The sequence below is a fragment of the Phyllobates terribilis genome, unplaced genomic scaffold, assembly GCF_046119375.1.
Source record: "Phyllobates terribilis strain yellow unplaced genomic scaffold, ASM4611937v1 Scaffold_170__1_contigs__length_4071412, whole genome shotgun sequence".
NCBI classification, from domain to species: Eukaryota; Metazoa; Chordata; class Amphibia; order Anura; family Dendrobatidae; genus Phyllobates; species Phyllobates terribilis.
In genome coordinates this window covers 2,290,483-2,308,319 of record NW_027362930.1, presented here as the reverse complement: position 1 = coordinate 2,308,319, position 17,837 = coordinate 2,290,483, and the positions used below count along the sequence as shown (strand labels likewise).

The 17,837-nt window shown below is 42.5% G+C and overlaps 8 non-coding genes and 2 pseudogenes across 8 annotated transcripts; all 10 read right to left on the bottom strand.

Moving 5' to 3' along the window:
• Nucleotides 1-78, bottom strand: LOC141211826 (U2 spliceosomal RNA; annotated as a pseudogene).
• A 1,115-nt stretch (nt 79-1,193) lies between these two features.
• Nucleotides 1,194-1,384, bottom strand: LOC141211383 (U2 spliceosomal RNA). Its single transcript, XR_012281359.1, has one exon. It is a non-coding gene; the product is annotated as a U2 spliceosomal RNA (small nuclear RNA).
• A 1,118-nt stretch (nt 1,385-2,502) lies between these two features.
• LOC141211382 (U2 spliceosomal RNA) lies at nt 2,503-2,693 on the bottom strand. The gene has a single exon (XR_012281358.1). It is a non-coding gene; the product is annotated as a U2 spliceosomal RNA (small nuclear RNA).
• Nucleotides 2,694-3,811: 1,118 nt separating this feature from the next.
• On the bottom strand, nt 3,812-4,025 carry LOC141211652 (U2 spliceosomal RNA; annotated as a pseudogene).
• Nucleotides 4,026-10,411: 6,386 nt separating this feature from the next.
• On the bottom strand, nt 10,412-10,602 carry LOC141211380 (U2 spliceosomal RNA). Its single transcript, XR_012281356.1, has one exon. It is a non-coding gene; the product is annotated as a U2 spliceosomal RNA (small nuclear RNA).
• A 1,118-nt stretch (nt 10,603-11,720) lies between these two features.
• On the bottom strand, nt 11,721-11,911 carry LOC141211379 (U2 spliceosomal RNA). Its single transcript, XR_012281355.1, has one exon. It is a non-coding gene; the product is annotated as a U2 spliceosomal RNA (small nuclear RNA).
• A 1,115-nt stretch (nt 11,912-13,026) lies between these two features.
• LOC141211378 (U2 spliceosomal RNA) lies at nt 13,027-13,217 on the bottom strand. The gene has a single exon (XR_012281354.1). It is a non-coding gene; the product is annotated as a U2 spliceosomal RNA (small nuclear RNA).
• Nucleotides 13,218-14,332: 1,115 nt separating this feature from the next.
• On the bottom strand, nt 14,333-14,523 carry LOC141211377 (U2 spliceosomal RNA). The gene has a single exon (XR_012281353.1). It is a non-coding gene; the product is annotated as a U2 spliceosomal RNA (small nuclear RNA).
• A 1,115-nt stretch (nt 14,524-15,638) lies between these two features.
• On the bottom strand, nt 15,639-15,829 carry LOC141211376 (U2 spliceosomal RNA). The gene has a single exon (XR_012281352.1). It is a non-coding gene; the product is annotated as a U2 spliceosomal RNA (small nuclear RNA).
• A 1,118-nt stretch (nt 15,830-16,947) lies between these two features.
• On the bottom strand, nt 16,948-17,138 carry LOC141211375 (U2 spliceosomal RNA). Its single transcript, XR_012281351.1, has one exon. It is a non-coding gene; the product is annotated as a U2 spliceosomal RNA (small nuclear RNA).
• Nucleotides 17,139-17,837: the final 699 nt, after the last annotated feature.

Below are 17,837 nucleotides of genomic sequence, written 5' to 3'. Positions count from 1 at the left end.
CAAGTGTAGATCGTAGCTCTTGTGTTCTTAAAAGAACAGATACTACACTTGATCTTAGCCAAAAGGCCGAGAAGCGATAACCAGAATTGGTTTCAAACTACGGAGCCACCCAAGGATCCTGAAAAGTCCATTTGTGGAGATGAGCTCCTGGACTCCCGTTAAGAAGACATGTTGTCAACCTCTAGATCCCTTACATGCCTGCACTTTTCGGCTTGCTGCTGCTGCAATCCACGCGTTTTAGATCTGCATAACTCCACCTCTTTAAACACAGCACCTTCACCCCCTGCTGTTCCCACCCGCCTCAACACCGTTGGAAGGGAGGAGAACCAATTAAGGCGGGGGGTGGGGTGGAACGAGCAGCTGTCTACCCTTAGCAGGAGGGCTCCTGATTACATACCTCTCCTGCTGCTGCTGCTGCTGGCTGTCCAGCAGCAGACTGAAGGTGGCTGCTGCTGTGCACAGGTATATAAAGTCTCAGAGCCTATTATGACACGCGCAGCCAGCGTTCCATTGCCACATTCCATCTACTGCAGGCAGGATACCTGGCTGGCTGAATGTCGCTGAGAAGCTCACAGAGACCGCCATAAGCAACAGTTTAACAGAATGCCACAGACTAATCAACCAAACTTTTTGGGTTGGGTTCTCTTTTATAGTCTGCAGGCATTAAATGAAAGAAGTCAGTGTTCCAGCAGAAGGAGACAACGTTTCAGAAAAGGCATTGTAGCAAACCAAAAAAGAAATTTTAAGCGCAGCAGAGTAACCAGCGCACATACCTGTTAGCTCAGGTGAGTTTAAAAGGCTGCTGTTGATAACAAGGGCATTTGCTAAATAGATGGTGTGTGTGCAACAATATACTGAAAGGTCAATTATATTGTGCAGCTTATCTCACCACCTGTAGTTATTTAGGTGAAAGCTCCAAAATGCTTGCCTAATATGTCTGTTTATCCAAAAGGAAGTAAAAAGGGAGAGCTAGAAAGATAGCATTGCATCACATTACATGGCAATGCAATGCACAGTTGCTGAAGTTGAACCAAAATGAGCTTGTAATCTGGCTTCTGCAACTTTGAACATGAAAAATCCAATGAGGAGAAGAAAAGCAAAGCCAAAGAGTCCATCCCAAAATCCGACAAACAAGCAAAATGAACAAAAAACATTGAATTCAATTCTTTCTGATTTTAGAAACTGCATTAAAGAAGGGGTGCACCGGTCCTGGAGATACTGCAATACCAGGTCAATGCGTGGAGTGGACAGAGCAAGCTCTTTTTCCATCTCCCTGTTCTAAAAATCCATTTAATATATGGTCCCCAGATAGGGGACGTATCAGATATTAAACTGATAAGAACAGATACTACACTTGATCTTAGCCAAAAGGCCGAGAAGCGATAACCAGAATTGGTTTCAAACTACGGAGCCACCCAAGGATCCTGAAAAGTCCATTTGTGGAGATGAGCTCCTGGACTCCCGTTAAGAAGACATGTTGTCAACCTCTAGATCCCTTACATGCCTGCACTTTTCGGCTTGCTGCTGCTGCAATCCACGCGTTTTAGATCTGCATAACTCCACCTCTTTAAACACAGCACCTTCACCCCCTGCTGTTCCCACCCGCCTCAACACCGTTGGAAGGGAGGAGAACCAATTAAGGCGGGGGGTGGGGTGGAACGAGCAGCTGTCTACCCTTAGCAGGAGGGCTCCTGATTACATACCTCTCCTGCTGCTGCTGCTGCTGCTGGCTGTCCAGCAGCAGACTGAAGGTGGCTGCTGCTGTGCACAGGTATATAAAGGCTCAGAGCCTATTATGACACGCGCAGCCAGCGTTCCATTGCCACATTCCATCTACTGCAGGCAGGATACCTGGCTGGCTGAATGTCGCTGAGAAGCTCACAGAGACCGCCATAAGCAACAGTTTAACAGAATGCCACAGACTAATCAACCAAACTTTTTGGGTTGGGTTCTCTTTTATAGTCTGCAGGCATTAAATGAAAGAAGTCAGTGTTCCAGCAGAAGGAGACAACGTTTCAGAAAAGGCATTGTAGCAAACCAAAAAAGAAATTTTAAGCGCAGCAGAGTAACCAGCGCACATACCTGTTAGCTCAGGTGAGTTTAAAAGGCTGCTGTTGATAACAAGGGCATTTGCTAAATAGATGGTGTGTGTGCAACAATATACTGAAAGGTCAATTATATTGTGCAGCTTATCTCACCACCTGTAGTTATTTAGGTGAAAGCTCCAAAATGCTTGCCTAATATGTCTGTTTATCCAAAAGGAAGTAAAAAGGGAGAGCTAGAAAGATAGCATTGCATCACATTACATGGCAATGCAATGCACAGTTGCTGAAGTTGAACCAAAATGAGCTTGTAATCTGGCTTCTGCAACTTTGAACATGAAAAATCCAATGAGGAGAAGAAAAGCAAAGCCAAAGAGTCCATCCCAAAATCCGACAAACAAGCAAAATGAACAAAAAACATTGAATTCAATTCTTTCTGATTTTAGAAACTGCATTAAAGAAGGGGTGCACCGGTCCTGGAGATACTGCAATACCAGGTCAATGCGTGGAGTGGACAGAGCAAGCTCTTTTTCCATCTCCCTGTTCTAAAAATCCATTTAATATATGGTCCCCAGATAGGGGACGTATCAGATATTAAACTGATAAGAACAGATACTACACTTGATCTTAGCCAAAAGGCCGAGAAGCGATAACCAGAATTGGTTTCAAACTACGGAGCCACCCAAGGATCCTGAAAAGTCCATTTGTGGAGATGAGCTCCTGGACTCCCGTTAAGAAGACATGTTGTCAACCTCTAGATCCCTTACATGCCTGCACTTTTCGGCTTGCTGCTGCTGCAATCCACGCGTTTTAGATCTGCATAACTCCACCTCTTTAAACACAGCACCTTCACCCCCTGCTGTTCCCACCCGCCTCAACACCGTTGGAAGGGAGGAGAACCAATTAAGGCGGGGGGTGGGGTGGAACGAGCAGCTGTCTACCCTTAGCAGGAGGGCTCCTGATTACATACCTCTCCTGCTGCTGCTGCTGCTGCTGGCTGTCCAGCAGCAGACTGAAGGTGGCTGCTGCTGTGCACAGGTATATAAAGGCTCAGAGCCTATTATGACACGCGCAGCCAGCGTTCCATTGCCACATTCCATCTACTGCAGGCAGGATACCTGGCTGGCTGAATGTCGCTGAGAAGCTCACAGAGACCGCCATAAGCAACAGTTTAACAGAATGCCACAGACTAATCAACCAAACTTTTTGGGTTGGGTTCTCTTTTATAGTCTGCAGGCATTAAATGAAAGAAGTCAGTGTTCCAGCAGAAGGAGACAACGTTTCAGAAAAGGCATTGTAGCAAACCAAAAAAGAAATTTTAAGCGCAGCAGAGTAACCAGCGCACATACCTGTTAGCTCAGGTGAGTTTAAAAGGCTGCTGTTGATAACAAGGGCATTTGCTAAATAGATGGTGTGTGTGCAACAATATACTGAAAGGTCAATTATATTGTGCAGCTTATCTCACCACCTGTAGTTATTTAGGTGAAAGCTCCAAAATGCTTGCCTAATATGTCTGTTTATCCAAAAGGAAGTAAAAAGGGAGAGCTAGAAAGATAGCATTGCATCACATTACATGGCAATGCAATGCACAGTTGCTGAAGTTGAACCAAAATGAGCTTGTAATCTGGCTTCTGCAACTTTGAACATGAAAAATCCAATGAGGAGAAGAAAAGCAAAGCCAAAGAGTCCATCCCAAAATCCGACAAACAAGCAAAATGAACAAAAAACATTGAATTCAATTCTTTCTGATTTTAGAAACTGCATTAAAGAAGGGGTGCACCGGTCCTGGAGATACTGCAATACCAGGTCAATGCGTGGAGTGGACAGAGCAAGCTCTTTTTCCATCTCCCTGTTCTAAAAATCCATTTAATATATGGTCCCCAGATAGGGGACGTATCAGATATTAAACTGATAAGAACAGATTTTTTTTTTTTTTTTTTTTTACACTCAGATTACAAAGTCTTGGAATCAACAAAAAGATAAGAAGACTCAAATCCATCATCGTGCATTCTACCAATTTTAATACTTCTCCAAATCTTTTATTTTCCTTTTTCTTTTATATATATATATTTATTTATTTTTTCCCTCTTTTTTTTTTTTTTTTAAAAATTATATAGTTTTGGCTATTTTTTTTTGTTTGTTTTTGTTCTTCTTTTTTTGTTTTTCCACAGGTTTTCAAAAAATCAAATCTTACAAGGTAAGTTCATTCCATTTACATTGTTTCCATTTCTCATTTGCTTTCACCTTGCCAAGCGTCATTTTGTCCCTCCAGAAATACATGTACAAATAACTTAGACATAATTTAATACACTGGTCGACTGTTACTTCCTTATGTTTAAACACTAAAATGTTCCTTGCTTTCCACAATGCCGCCTTCACACATGCAATAATAATCCATACAATTTTAAAATCCTCCTCTCTTATCCCCATCCCATAAAATACTCTGTAAAAATCCAAAAAATTAACAGTACTCACAGCTCTCACTATATTGCACACTTTCCTCCATATTGTCTGTGCAAAATTACAATTCCAGAAGATGTGCATGGGTGTTTCACTATTCCCACACCTGGATCTTGGGCACACTTCAGATCTTACCAACCCACGCCTGTGTTGAAACTCACGGGTTGGCAGGCAGTCTTTTACTATACACCAGAGTAAATCCCTGTGTTCATTAGATAACACACTATAATTTACATTCATCCAGATTCTTTCCACAATTTTGAATGAAAAATGTTCCACAGGACTGATACCTATTCTCTCTTCCAGGATTTTTAGGATTTTTTTATGGCATTTAAGAACATTTATTTCGACCATCTTAAGTTTAAAATCTCTTAAAATTTTTTCTAAAACAATATAATTTCCTGGAGGTAAAAACCTATAAGGCCTATTTAGAGACATCTCCAACCATTTATAATTTCTAATATAGAAACCTAAATTATATATAGAAAACAACTTTAGCTTAGAGCCTGGTCCTAATAAAGTGCATACACAGTTCGCTACATACTTTGCATATAAAAAGGACCTAATATCCGGAAAACCTTTCCCACCTTTTTTCTTTGATTTATATATCTCCTCTCTCTTTACTCTTTCCATCTTGGATCTCCATAAAAAATTAAAACATACCTTAATAACTCTCTTCATGATATTATTTTGGGGGATAAAAACTGTTGAGACATATAAAAACATTGGGAGTAAAACCTGTCTAATAATTAAAATTTTTCCTTCCAGGGTAAGATCTCTCAACTGCCAGAAAGTAATCTTTTTCTTAACTCTTTCCAGCAGAGACTCCCAATTTCTTACATTACCACCTGACTCTGAGAAATAAATACCTAAAATTTTTACTTCATTCATTCTTGTTAATTTACACTCAGAATCTACAATAAAATCACCAACAGTTAAAATACCAGATTTTTCCATGTTAATTTTAAAACCCGATGCGCCCCCAAACCAATCCACTGTTCTTATGGCTCTGTTCATGCTTCTAGTGTCTTTAACTAAAACCGTCACATCATCCATATATGCCACCACTTTAACTTGTTCATTGCAACTCCCGGGAATAAAAAAACCATTGATTACCTTATCTCTCCTAAAAGCTGCTAAAAGTGGTTCAATTGCACAAATAAAAAGAATAGGGGATAAGGGACACCCCTGTTTAACGCCACAGTTTATTTTTACATTATCAGATAAAAAACCATTAATAGATATTTTGCTAAAACATGATTTGTAAAGAGATTTAATACGTTTGCTAAAAACATCCGGGCATCCCATTTTCTCTAAAACTGCAAATAAAAAATCATGGGCAACTCTATCGTACGCTTTTTCAAAATCCAAAGTAATTAGAGCAAGCTTTTGTTTTCTGTCTAAAACATCCCATAAAACATCCCTGATTAAAATCAATGAGTCGCTGATTCTCCGATTTGGCACTGCACACGTCTGATCCACTTCTATTACTGAGCCGATTACCTTTTTTAATCTATTTGCTAGTAACTTTGCATATACCTTACAGTCCGTATTTAAAAGGGTTATTGGTCTCCAATTTTTAATCAGTTCTTTATTTCCTTTCTTAAATAATAAAACAATAAGACCCTCCCACCACGACTCTGGGACACTAAAAGATGCTTCTGCTTCTAAAATTACTTCATAAAAATCCTCACCCATGATCTCCCATAAACACTTGTAAAATTCAACAGGTAGTCCATCTGCTCCCGGCGTTTTGTTATTTTGTAGCGTATTAATTGTATTAAAAACTTCCTCTTTAGTAAAATTCCCTATTAAAAAAGATTTATCTTCCGCATTAAAATTTTTTTCCAGTCCTTCTAAAAAATGTTTTTTTAGAGACACATCCGTGTTTTTAACAGAAAATAAATCATCATAAAATTCTTTTGCTTTCATCTTCTTCCCCTCCAAACTTGTTTCTCCTTCCAAAACCTTCATATAATCCTTCTTGTCACATATTTTTTTAAAAAAGAATTTTGTGCATTTTTCATCCTCGTCTAAAACTTTTACTCGGGAATTAAAAATAATTTCTTTACCTTTTTCTTTCAGGCAGTTTTGGATCTTTTCTTTTGTTGTTCGGATCGCCTCCTGCAGATCACATCCGTTATTTTCGAGGTGAAAAAAACATTGCAGTTTAGCATTAAGATCATTATAAAAAATACGTTTTGCAGCAGCTTTCTTCTTTCCTTCTTTAATAAAAAATATTTTTACCTCCTTCTTGACAAAATCCCACCAATTAAAAATAGATTTAAAAAACGTTTTTTTTAGCTTCAGTTTTTCATACAGCTTTTTAAAACCTTCCATAACCACCTCGTCTTGTAGTAGGGATACATTAAATTTCCAGTGTGACGGTCTTTTATCCACATCTGATTCTATTTTAAAACTACATTCTATTATTTTATGATCTGAAAAAGGTGTTGAATGCGTTTTAAAACCTGAGCATGTTAGGGCTTGAGATATAAAAATATAATCTATTCTGGATGAAACACCTCTCCCCACCCAAGTGACTTCATGCTCCTTTTTTTGTCCATCTAATGCCCATGTATCTTTAAGATTAAAAGCTGCTAAAATATTTCTAAGACATGAAGCTGACCCATCTTTTACATTTTTTAAATGACAATTAAAATCCCCACCTAAAACTAATGGATCTACTCCAGGTAAAAACAGCTGCAACAGTTCAAACAAATGTAATCTCAAGGCTTTTTCTGCATTTGCATACACATTAAAACACCTCACTTTCTTCCCATTTTTCTGCACATCAATTCTTAAAATCCTCCCAGGGTATATCTCTTCATAATTTACAATCTCCCAATCTTTAGAGCATAAAAACCCCACACCATCACTTTTTGACTCGTTCCCACCAGAAAAGCATAAGTTACCCTTCCATATACCCTGTAAATATTCATAGCTTATTTTTTTTGTCAAATTACATTCTTGTAGAAAGATAAAATCAATATTTTCATTATTTAAAAAATCATATAAAGCAGTTCTCTTATATAGGTCGTTAAACCCCTGAACATTCAGGGACATTGAGCGGATCATCTTCTAACATTTAGTGCAGGGCTCTTCCCTCCGCCCTCATTCTCTACTGCCGGAGAAGATGGGTCTACCTCCAGATCTGATACATCCGAAGATGACACACTCCCCAGCAGACTTGTTGCTTCTAATGCCTTTACTTTCCCACCACATGGTATTCCTTCATTATCACTTCTATCCACACTTCTTTTTAGAGATTTTTCTGTGCAGTCCATTTGTACCTGCGCGCAAGGTAAGCTCTGCGACAGGGAATTAGTAGGAGTGGACTCCACTACTTCTGGAATATCACTTTCCCCTCCACAACTACTCCCTTTACTTAGTGGAGAAATTTCTTGCAACATTTGACTCTTCTCTTCTCTCTTCTGATCTTCTTTCTTCTGTTCTTCTATCTTCTTCTTTTCATTCTTATCTTCTTTCTTCTTATCTTCTTTCTTCTGCTCTTCTCTCTTTTTCCTTTCCATCTGTTTCTTTATCTCCATGGCCCTTTTTTCTATGTCCTCTATCCTCTTCTGTTTTTCCTCTTCCTTCTTTCTCTTCCTTTCTTCCAACTTCCTTTCCTCTTCTTCTTGTGATTTTTTAACCCGTTCCTCCTTCTTCTTCTCCTTCATTGCCCGTCCCTCCTCTTCCTCTTTTCTCTTTCTTTCTGTCTCCTCCTTCTCACTCCTTTCTTTCTCCTCTTCCCCTTTTTCCTCTTCAGCAGCAATGCCTGCTTCCACATCGTCTTTAGCTTCTTGTTGCTGTTCTTCAGGCGATGTGTCCATCTCCTCTACATCCTTTTTCTTATTTTTAGGGCACTCATCCATCTGGTGAGGAGTACCCATGCAACTAAAACACTTGTTACATTCTGCATCCAGATGTCCATATTTTTTACACACACGGCAGTAGTGTGGCATCCCTGGGAAGAATAAATAACCGCGGCTATGGTTGATATAAACCTGCGGCGGAGGTCTGGACACGCCCCCCTCCTCATTCGGGTTCTTCCTAAATGATACCACATACACACGTTTCCCGTTCCACACTCCAAACTGTGTTTCCCCGCGTCTCTTAGGGATGATTTTGTCACAATACATTGATAGGTAACTTTCAACCTCAGAGTCTGTAATAAATGGACTAAACAAATGAATCGTCAGTACTTTCATTGAAAACTGAAAAGAGGGGATTACTTTCACCCCCTCCAGCTCTACCTTCTCTTTATTTACTTCATAAAGAGCGTAGGCACTTTCACACTGCGAGGCTTTATTAAGCGTAACATCATAAAGTCCTCGAGAAAAAAAAGATTGAAAGCAAAAAAGATGCTCCTTGTCGATCTTCAAGAGCTTACAAATAACATTGAAAATAAATTGAGAGTCTTTCACCTGCCGGTGGTCAGGAGCAACCACGAACCTGATGGTGTCCTTCAGCGGATGCTCCTCCGAGAAATAATCATTCGGGTTGCTTGCTTGATTCTCCTTCCTTCCTCCAGGGTTTCTCCTTGTCTCCATGATTTTCCTCTTCTTTTCCAGATACCAAGGAAAATATCACACACGGATCGCAGCCTCCACGAAGTTCGTCCTCCCTCCAACACACCGTCCTCCGTAAAGAAAAGGCACTGCAGCTTTAGCACCGATTCCCAAAAGCAGCACTGGATATCTCCAAAGGCCAAGAATCGGTTCTGCCACCACAGTAACCTTCAGCCCAATGTCACAACCCACTACAGATCGTGCCAAAAGGCCGAGAAGCGATAACCAGAATTGGTTTCAAACTACGGAGCCACCCAAGGATCCTGAAAAGTCCATTTGTGGAGATGAGCTCCTGGACTCCCGTTAAGAAGACATGTTGTCAACCTCTAGATCCCTTACATGCCTGCACTTTTCGGCTTGCTGCTGCTGCAATCCACGCGTTTTAGATCTGCATAACTCCACCTCTTTAAACACAGCACCTTCACCCCCTGCTGTTCCCACCCGCCTCAACACCGTTGGAAGGGAGGAGAACCAATTAAGGCGGGGGGTGGGGTGGAACGAGCAGCTGTCTACCCTTAGCAGGAGGGCTCCTGATTACATACCTCTCCTGCTGCTGCTGCTGCTGGCTGTCCAGCAGCAGACTGAAGGTGGCTGCTGCTGTGCACAGGTATATAAAGGCTCAGAGCCTATTATGACATGCGCAGCCAGCGTTCCATTGCCACATTCCATCTACTGCAGGCAGGATACCTGGCTGGCTGAATGTCGCTGAGAAGCTCACAGAGACCGCCATAAGCAACAGTTTAACAGAATGCCACAGACTAATCAACCAAACTTTTTGGGTTGGGTTCTCTTTTATAGTCTGCAGGCATTAAATGAAAGAAGTCAGTGTTCCAGCAGAAGGAGACAACGTTTCAGAAAAGGCATTGTAGCAAACCAAAAAAGAAATTTTAAGCGCAGCAGAGTAACCAGCGCACATACCTGTTAGCTCAGGTGAGTTTAAAAGGCTGCTGTTGATAACAAGGGCATTTGCTAAATAGATGGTGTGTGTGCAACAATATACTGAAAGGTCAATTATATTGTGCAGCTTATCTCACCACCTGTAGTTATTTAGGTGAAAGCTCCAAAATGCTTGCCTAATATGTCTGTTTATCCAAAAGGAAGTAAAAAGGGAGAGCTAGAAAGATAGCATTGCATCACATTACATGGCAATGCAATGCACAGTTGCTGAAGTTGAACCAAAATGAGCTTGTAATCTGGCTTCTGCAACTTTGAACATGAAAAATCCAATGAGGAGAAGAAAAGCAAAGCCAAAGAGTCCATCCCAAAATCCGACAAACAAGCAAAATGAACAAAAAACATTGAATTCAATTCTTTCTGATTTTAGAAACTGCATTAAAGAAGGGGTGCACCGGTCCTGGAGATACTGCAATACCAGGTCAATGCGTGGAGTGGACAGAGCAAGCTCTTTTTCCATCTCCCTGTTCTAAAAATCCATTTAATATATGGTCCCCAGATAGGGGACGTATCAGATATTAAACTGATAAGAACAGATACTACACTTGATCTTAGCCAAAAGGCCGAGAAGCGATAACCAGAATTGGTTTCAAACTACGGAGCCACCCAAGGATCCTGAAAAGTCCATTTGTGGAGATGAGCTCCTGGACTCCCGTTAAGAAGACATGGTGTCAACCTCTAGATCCCTTACATGGCTGCACTTTTCGGCTTGCTGCTGCTGCAATCCACGCGTTTTAGATCTGCATAACTCCACCTCTTTAAACACAGCACCTTCACCCCCTGCTGTTCCCACCCGCCTCAACACCGTTGGAAGGGAGGAGAACCAATTAAGGCGGGGGGTGGGGTGGAACGAGCAGCTGTCTACCCTTAGCAGGAGGGCTCCTGATTACATACCTCTCCTGCTGCTGCTGCTGCTGCTGGCTGTCCAGCAGCAGACTGAAGGTGGCTGCTGCTGTGCACAGGTATATAAAGGCTCAGAGCCTATTATGACACGCGCAGCCAGCGTTCCATTGCCACATTCCATCTACTGCAGGCAGGATACCTGGCTGGCTGAATGTCGCTGAGAAGCTCACAGAGACCGCCATAAGCAACAGTTTAACAGAATGCCACAGACTAATCAACCAAACTTTTTGGGTTGGGTTCTCTTTTATAGTCTGCAGGCATTAAATGAAAGAAGTCAGTGTTCCAGTAGAGGGAGACAACGTTTCAGAAAAGGCATTGTAGCAAACCAAAAAAGAAATTTTAAGCGCAGCAGAGTAACCAGCGCACATACCTGTTAGCTCAGGTGAGTTTAAAAGGCTGCTGTTGATAACAAGGGCATTTGCTAAATAGATGGTGTGTGTGCAACAATATACTGAAAGGTCAATTATATTGTGCAGCTTATCTCACCACCTGTAGTTATTTAGGTGAAAGCTCCAAAATGCTTGCCTAATATGTCTGTTTATCCAAAAGGAAGTAAAAAGGGAGAGCTAGAAAGATAGCATTGCATCACATTACATGGCAATGCAATGCACAGTTGCTGAAGTTGAACCAAAATGAGCTTGTAATCTGGCTTCTGCAACTTTGAACATGAAAAATCCAATGAGGAGAAGAAAAGCAAAGCCAAAGAGTCCATCCCAAAATCCGACAAACAAGCAAAATGAACAAAAAACATTGAATTCAATTCTTTCTGATTTTAGAAACTGCATTAAAGAAGGGGTGCACCGGTCCTGGAGATACTGCAATACCAGGTCAATGCGTGGAGTGGACAGAGCAAGCTCTTTTTCCATCTCCCTGTTCTAAAAATCCATTTAATATATGGTCCCCAGATAGGGGACGTATCAGATATTAAACTGATAAGAACAGATACTACACTTGATCTTAGCCAAAAGGCCGAGAAGCGATAACCAGAATTGGTTTCAAACTACGGAGCCACCCAAGGATCCTGAAAAGTCCATTTGTGGAGATGAGCTCCTGGACTCCCGTTAAGAAGACATGTTGTCAACCTCTAGATCCCTTACATGCCTGCACTTTTCGGCTTGCTGCTGCTGCAATCCACGCGTTTTAGATCTGCATAACTCCACCTCTTTAAACACAGCACCTTCACCCCCTGCTGTTCCCACCCGCCTCAACACCGTTGGAAGGGAGGAGAACCAATTAAGGCGGGGGGTGGGGTGGAACGAGCAGCTGTCTACCCTTAGCAGGAGGGCTCCTGATTACATACCTCTCCTGCTGCTGCTGCTGCTGGCTGTCCAGCAGCAGACTGAAGGTGGCTGCTGCTGTGCACAGGTATATAAAGGCTCAGAGCCTATTATGACATGCGCAGCCAGCGTTCCATTGCCACATTCCATCTACTGCAGGCAGGATACCTGGCTGGCTGAATGTCGCTGAGAAGCTCACAGAGACCGCCATAAGCAACAGTTTAACAGAATGCCACAGACTAATCAACGAAACTTTTTGGGTTGGGTTCTCTTTTATAGTCTGCAGGCATTAAATGAAAGAAGTCAGTGTTCCAGCAGAGGGAGACAACGTTTCAGAAAAGGCATTGTAGCAAACCAAAAAAGAAATTTTAAGTGCAGCAGAGTAACCAGCGCACATACCTGTTAGCTCAGGTGAGTTTAAAAGGCTGCTGTTGATAACAAGGGCATTTGCTAAATAGATGGTGTGTGTGCAACAATATACTGAAAGGTCAATTATATTGTGCAGCTTATCTCACCACCTGTAGTTATTTAGGTGAAAGCTCCAAAATGCTTGCCTAATATGTCTGTTTATCCAAAAGGAAGTAAAAAGGGAGAGCTAGAAAGATAGCATTGCATCACATTACATGGCAATGCAATGCACAGTTGCTGAAGTTGAACCAAAATGAGCTTGTAATCTGGCTTCTGCAACTTTGAACATGAAAAATCCAATGAGGAGAAGAAAAGCAAAGCCAAAGAGTCCATCCCAAAATCCGACAAACAAGCAAAATGAACAAAAAACATTGAATTCAATTCTTTCTGATTTTAGAAACTGCATTAAAGAAGGGGTGCACCGGTCCTGGAGATACTGCAATACCAGGTCAATGCGTGGAGTGGACAGAGCAAGCTCTTTTTCCATCTCCCTGTTCTAAAAATCCATTTAATATATGGTCCCCAGATAGGGGACGTATCAGATATTAAACTGATAAGAACAGATACTACACTTGATCTTAGCCAAAAGGCCGAGAAGCGATAACCAGAATTGGTTTCAAACTACGGAGCCACCCAAGGATCCTGAAAAGTCCATTTGTGGAGATGAGCTCCTGGACTCCCGTTAAGAAGACATGTTGTCAACCTCTAGATCCCTTACATGCCTGCACTTTTCGGCTTGCTGCTGCTGCAATCCACGCGTTTTAGATCTGCATAACTCCACCTCTTTAAACACAGCACCTTCACCCCCTGCTGTTCCCACCCGCCTCAACACCGTTGGAAGGGAGGAGAACCAATTAAGGCGGGGGGTGGGGTGGAACGAGCAGCTGTCTACCCTTAGCAGGAGGGCTCCTGATTACATACCTCTCCTGCTGCTGCTGCTGCTGGCTGTCCAGCAGCAGACTGAAGGTGGCTGCTGCTGTGCACAGGTATATAAAGGCTCAGAGCCTATTATGACACGCGCAGCCAGCGTTCCATTGCCACATTCCATCTACTGCAGGCAGGATACCTGGCTGGCTGAATGTCGCTGAGAAGCTCACAGAGACCGCCATAAGCAACAGTTTAACAGAATGCCACAGACTAATCAACCAAACTTTTTGGGTTGGGTTCTCTTTTATAGTCTGCAGGCATTAAATGAAAGAAGTCAGTGTTCCAGCAGAGGGAGACAACGTTTCAGAAAAGGCATTGTAGCAAACCAAAAAAGAAATTTTAAGCGCAGCAGAGTAACCAGCGCACATACCTGTTAGCTCAGGTGAGTTTAAAAGGCTGCTGTTGATAACAAGGGCATTTGCTAAATAGATGGTGTGTGTGCAACAATATACTGAAAGGTCAATTATATTGTGCAGCTTATCTCACCACCTGTAGTTATTTAGGTGAAAGCTCCAAAATGCTTGCCTAATATGTCTGTTTATCCAAAAGGAAGTAAAAAGGGAGAGCTAGAAAGATAGCATTGCATCACATTACATGGCAATGCAATGCACAGTTGCTGAAGTTGAACCAAAATGAGCTTGTAATCTGGCTTCTGCAACTTTGAACATGAAAAATCCAATGAGGAGAAGAAAAGCAAAGCCAAAGAGTCCATCCCAAAATCCGACAAACAAGCAAAATGAACAAAAAACATTGAATTCAATTCTTTCTGATTTTAGAAACTGCATTAAAGAAGGGGTGCACCGGTCCTGGAGATACTGCAATACCAGGTCAATGCGTGGAGTGGACAGAGCAAGCTCTTTTTCCATCTCCCTGTTCTAAAAATCCATTTAATATATGGTCCCCAGATAGGGGACGTATCAGATATTAAACTGATAAGAACAGATACTACACTTGATCTTAGCCAAAAGGCCGAGAAGCGATAACCAGAATTGGTTTCAAACTACGGAGCCACCCAAGGATCCTGAAAAGTCCATTTGTGGAGATGAGCTCCTGGACTCCCGTTAAGAAGACATGTTGTCAACCTCTAGATCCCTTACATGCCTGCACTTTTCGGCTTGCTGCTGCTGCAATCCACGCGTTTTAGATCTGCATAACTCCACCTCTTTAAACACAGCACCTTCACCCCCTGCTGTTCCCACCCGCCTCAACACCGTTGGAAGGGAGGAGAACCAATTAAGGCGGGGGGTGGGGTGGAACGAGCAGCTGTCTACCCTTAGCAGGAGGGCTCCTGATTACATACCTCTCCTGCTGCTGCTGCTGCTGGCTGTCCAGCAGCAGACTGAAGGTGGCTGCTGCTGTGCACAGGTATATAAAGGCTCAGAGCCTATTATGACACGCGCAGCCAGCGTTCCATTGCCACATTCCATCTACTGCAGGCAGGATACCTGGCTGGCTGAATGTCGCTGAGAAGCTCACAGAGACCGCCATAAGCAACAGTTTAACAGAATGCCACAGACTAATCAACCAAACTTTTTGGGTTGGGTTCTCTTTTATAGTCTGCAGGCATTAAATGAAAGAAGTCAGTGTTCCAGCAGAAGGAGACAACGTTTCAGAAAAGGCATTGTAGCAAACCAAAAAAGAAATTTTAAGCGCAGCAGAGTAACCAGCGCACATACCTGTTAGCTCAGGTGAGTTTAAAAGGCTGCTGTTGATAACAAGGGCATTTGCTAAATAGATGGTGTGTGTGCAACAATATACTGAAAGGTCAATTATATTGTGCAGCTTATCTCACCACCTGTAGTTATTTAGGTGAAAGCTCCAAAATGCTTGCCTAATATGTCTGTTTATCCAAAAGGAAGTAAAAAGGGAGAGCTAGAAAGATAGCATTGCATCACATTACATGGCAATGCAATGCACAGTTGCTGAAGTTGAACCAAAATGAGCTTGTAATCTGGCTTCTGCAACTTTGAACATGAAAAATCCAATGAGGAGAAGAAAAGCAAAGCCAAAGAGTCCATCCCAAAATCCGACAAACAAGCAAAATGAACAAAAAACATTGAATTCAATTCTTTCTGATTTTAGAAACTGCATTAAAGAAGGGGTGCACCGGTCCTGGAGATACTGCAATACCAGGTCAATGCGTGGAGTGGACAGAGCAAGCTCTTTTTCCATCTCCCTGTTCTAAAAATCCATTTAATATATGGTCCCCAGATAGGGGACGTATCAGATATTAAACTGATAAGAACAGATACTACACTTGATCTTAGCCAAAAGGCCGAGAAGCGATAACCAGAATTGGTTTCAAACTACGGAGCCACCCAAGGATCCTGAAAAGTCCATTTGTGGAGATGAGCTCCTGGACTCCCGTTAAGAAGACATGGTGTCAACCTCTAGATCCCTTACATGGCTGCACTTTTCGGCTTGCTGCTGCTGCAATCCACGCGTTTTAGATCTGCATAACTCCACCTCTTTAAACACAGCACCTTCACCCCCTGCTGTTCCCACCCGCCTCAACACCGTTGGAAGGGAGGAGAACCAATTAAGGCGGGGGGTGGGGTGGAACGAGCAGCTGTCTACCCTTAGCAGGAGGGCTCCTGATTACATACCTCTCCTGCTGCTGCTGCTGCTGCTGGCTGTCCAGCAGCAGACTGAAGGTGGCTGCTGCTGTGCACAGGTATATAAAGGCTCAGAGCCTATTATGACACGCGCAGCCAGCGTTCCATTGCCACATTCCATCTACTGCAGGCAGGATACCTGGCTGGCTGAATGTCGCTGAGAAGCTCACAGAGACCGCCATAAGCAACAGTTTAACAGAATGCCACAGACTAATCAACCAAACTTTTTGGGTTGGGTTCTCTTTTATAGTCTGCAGGCATTAAATGAAAGAAGTCAGTGTTCCAGTAGAGGGAGACAACGTTTCAGAAAAGGCATTGTAGCAAACCAAAAAAGAAATTTTAAGCGCAGCAGAGTAACCAGCGCACATACCTGTTAGCTCAGGTGAGTTTAAAAGGCTGCTGTTGATAACAAGGGCATTTGCTAAATAGATGGTGTGTGTGCAACAATATACTGAAAGGTCAATTATATTGTGCAGCTTATCTCACCACCTGTAGTTATTTAGGTGAAAGCTCCAAAATGCTTGCCTAATATGTCTGTTTATCCAAAAGGAAGTAAAAAGGGAGAGCTAGAAAGATAGCATTGCATCACATTACATGGCAATGCAATGCACAGTTGCTGAAGTTGAACCAAAATGAGCTTGTAATCTGGCTTCTGCAACTTTGAACATGAAAAATCCAATGAGGAGAAGAAAAGCAAAGCCAAAGAGTCCATCCCAAAATCCGACAAACAAGCAAAATGAACAAAAAACATTGAATTCAATTCTTTCTGATTTTAGAAACTGCATTAAAGAAGGGGTGCACCGGTCCTGGAGATACTGCAATACCAGGTCAATGCGTGGAGTGGACAGAGCAAGCTCTTTTTCCATCTCCCTGTTCTAAAAATCCATTTAATATATGGTCCCCAGATAGGGGACGTATCAGATATTAAACTGATAAGAACAGATACTACACTTGATCTTAGCCAAAAGGCCGAGAAGCGATAACCAGAATTGGTTTCAAACTACGGAGCCACCCAAGGATCCTGAAAAGTCCATTTGTGGAGATGAGCTCCTGGACTCCCGTTAAGAAGACATGTTGTCAACCTCTAGATCCCTTACATGCCTGCACTTTTCGGCTTGCTGCTGCTGCAATCCACGCGTTTTAGATCTGCATAACTCCACCTCTTTAAACACAGCACCTTCACCCCCTGCTGTTCCCACCCGCCTCAACACCGTTGGAAGGGAGGAGAACCAATTAAGGCGGGGGGTGGGGTGGAACGAGCAGCTGTCTACCCTTAGCAGGAGGGCTCCTGATTACATACCTCTCCTGCTGCTGCTGCTGCTGGCTGTCCAGCAGCAGACTGAAGGTGGCTGCTGCTGTGCACAGGTATATAAAGGCTCAGAGCCTATTATGACATGCGCAGCCAGCGTTCCATTGCCACATTCCATCTACTGCAGGCAGGATACCTGGCTGGCTGAATGTCGGTGAGAAGCTCACAGAGACCGCCATAAGCAACAGTTTAACAGAATGCCACAGACTAATCAACGAAACTTTTTGGGTTGGGTTCTCTTTTATAGTCTGCAGGCATTAAATGAAAGAAGTCAGTGTTCCAGCAGAGGGAGACAACGTTTCAGAAAAGGCATTGTAGCAAACCAAAAAAGAAATTTTAAGCGCAGCAGAGTAACCAGCGCACATACCTGT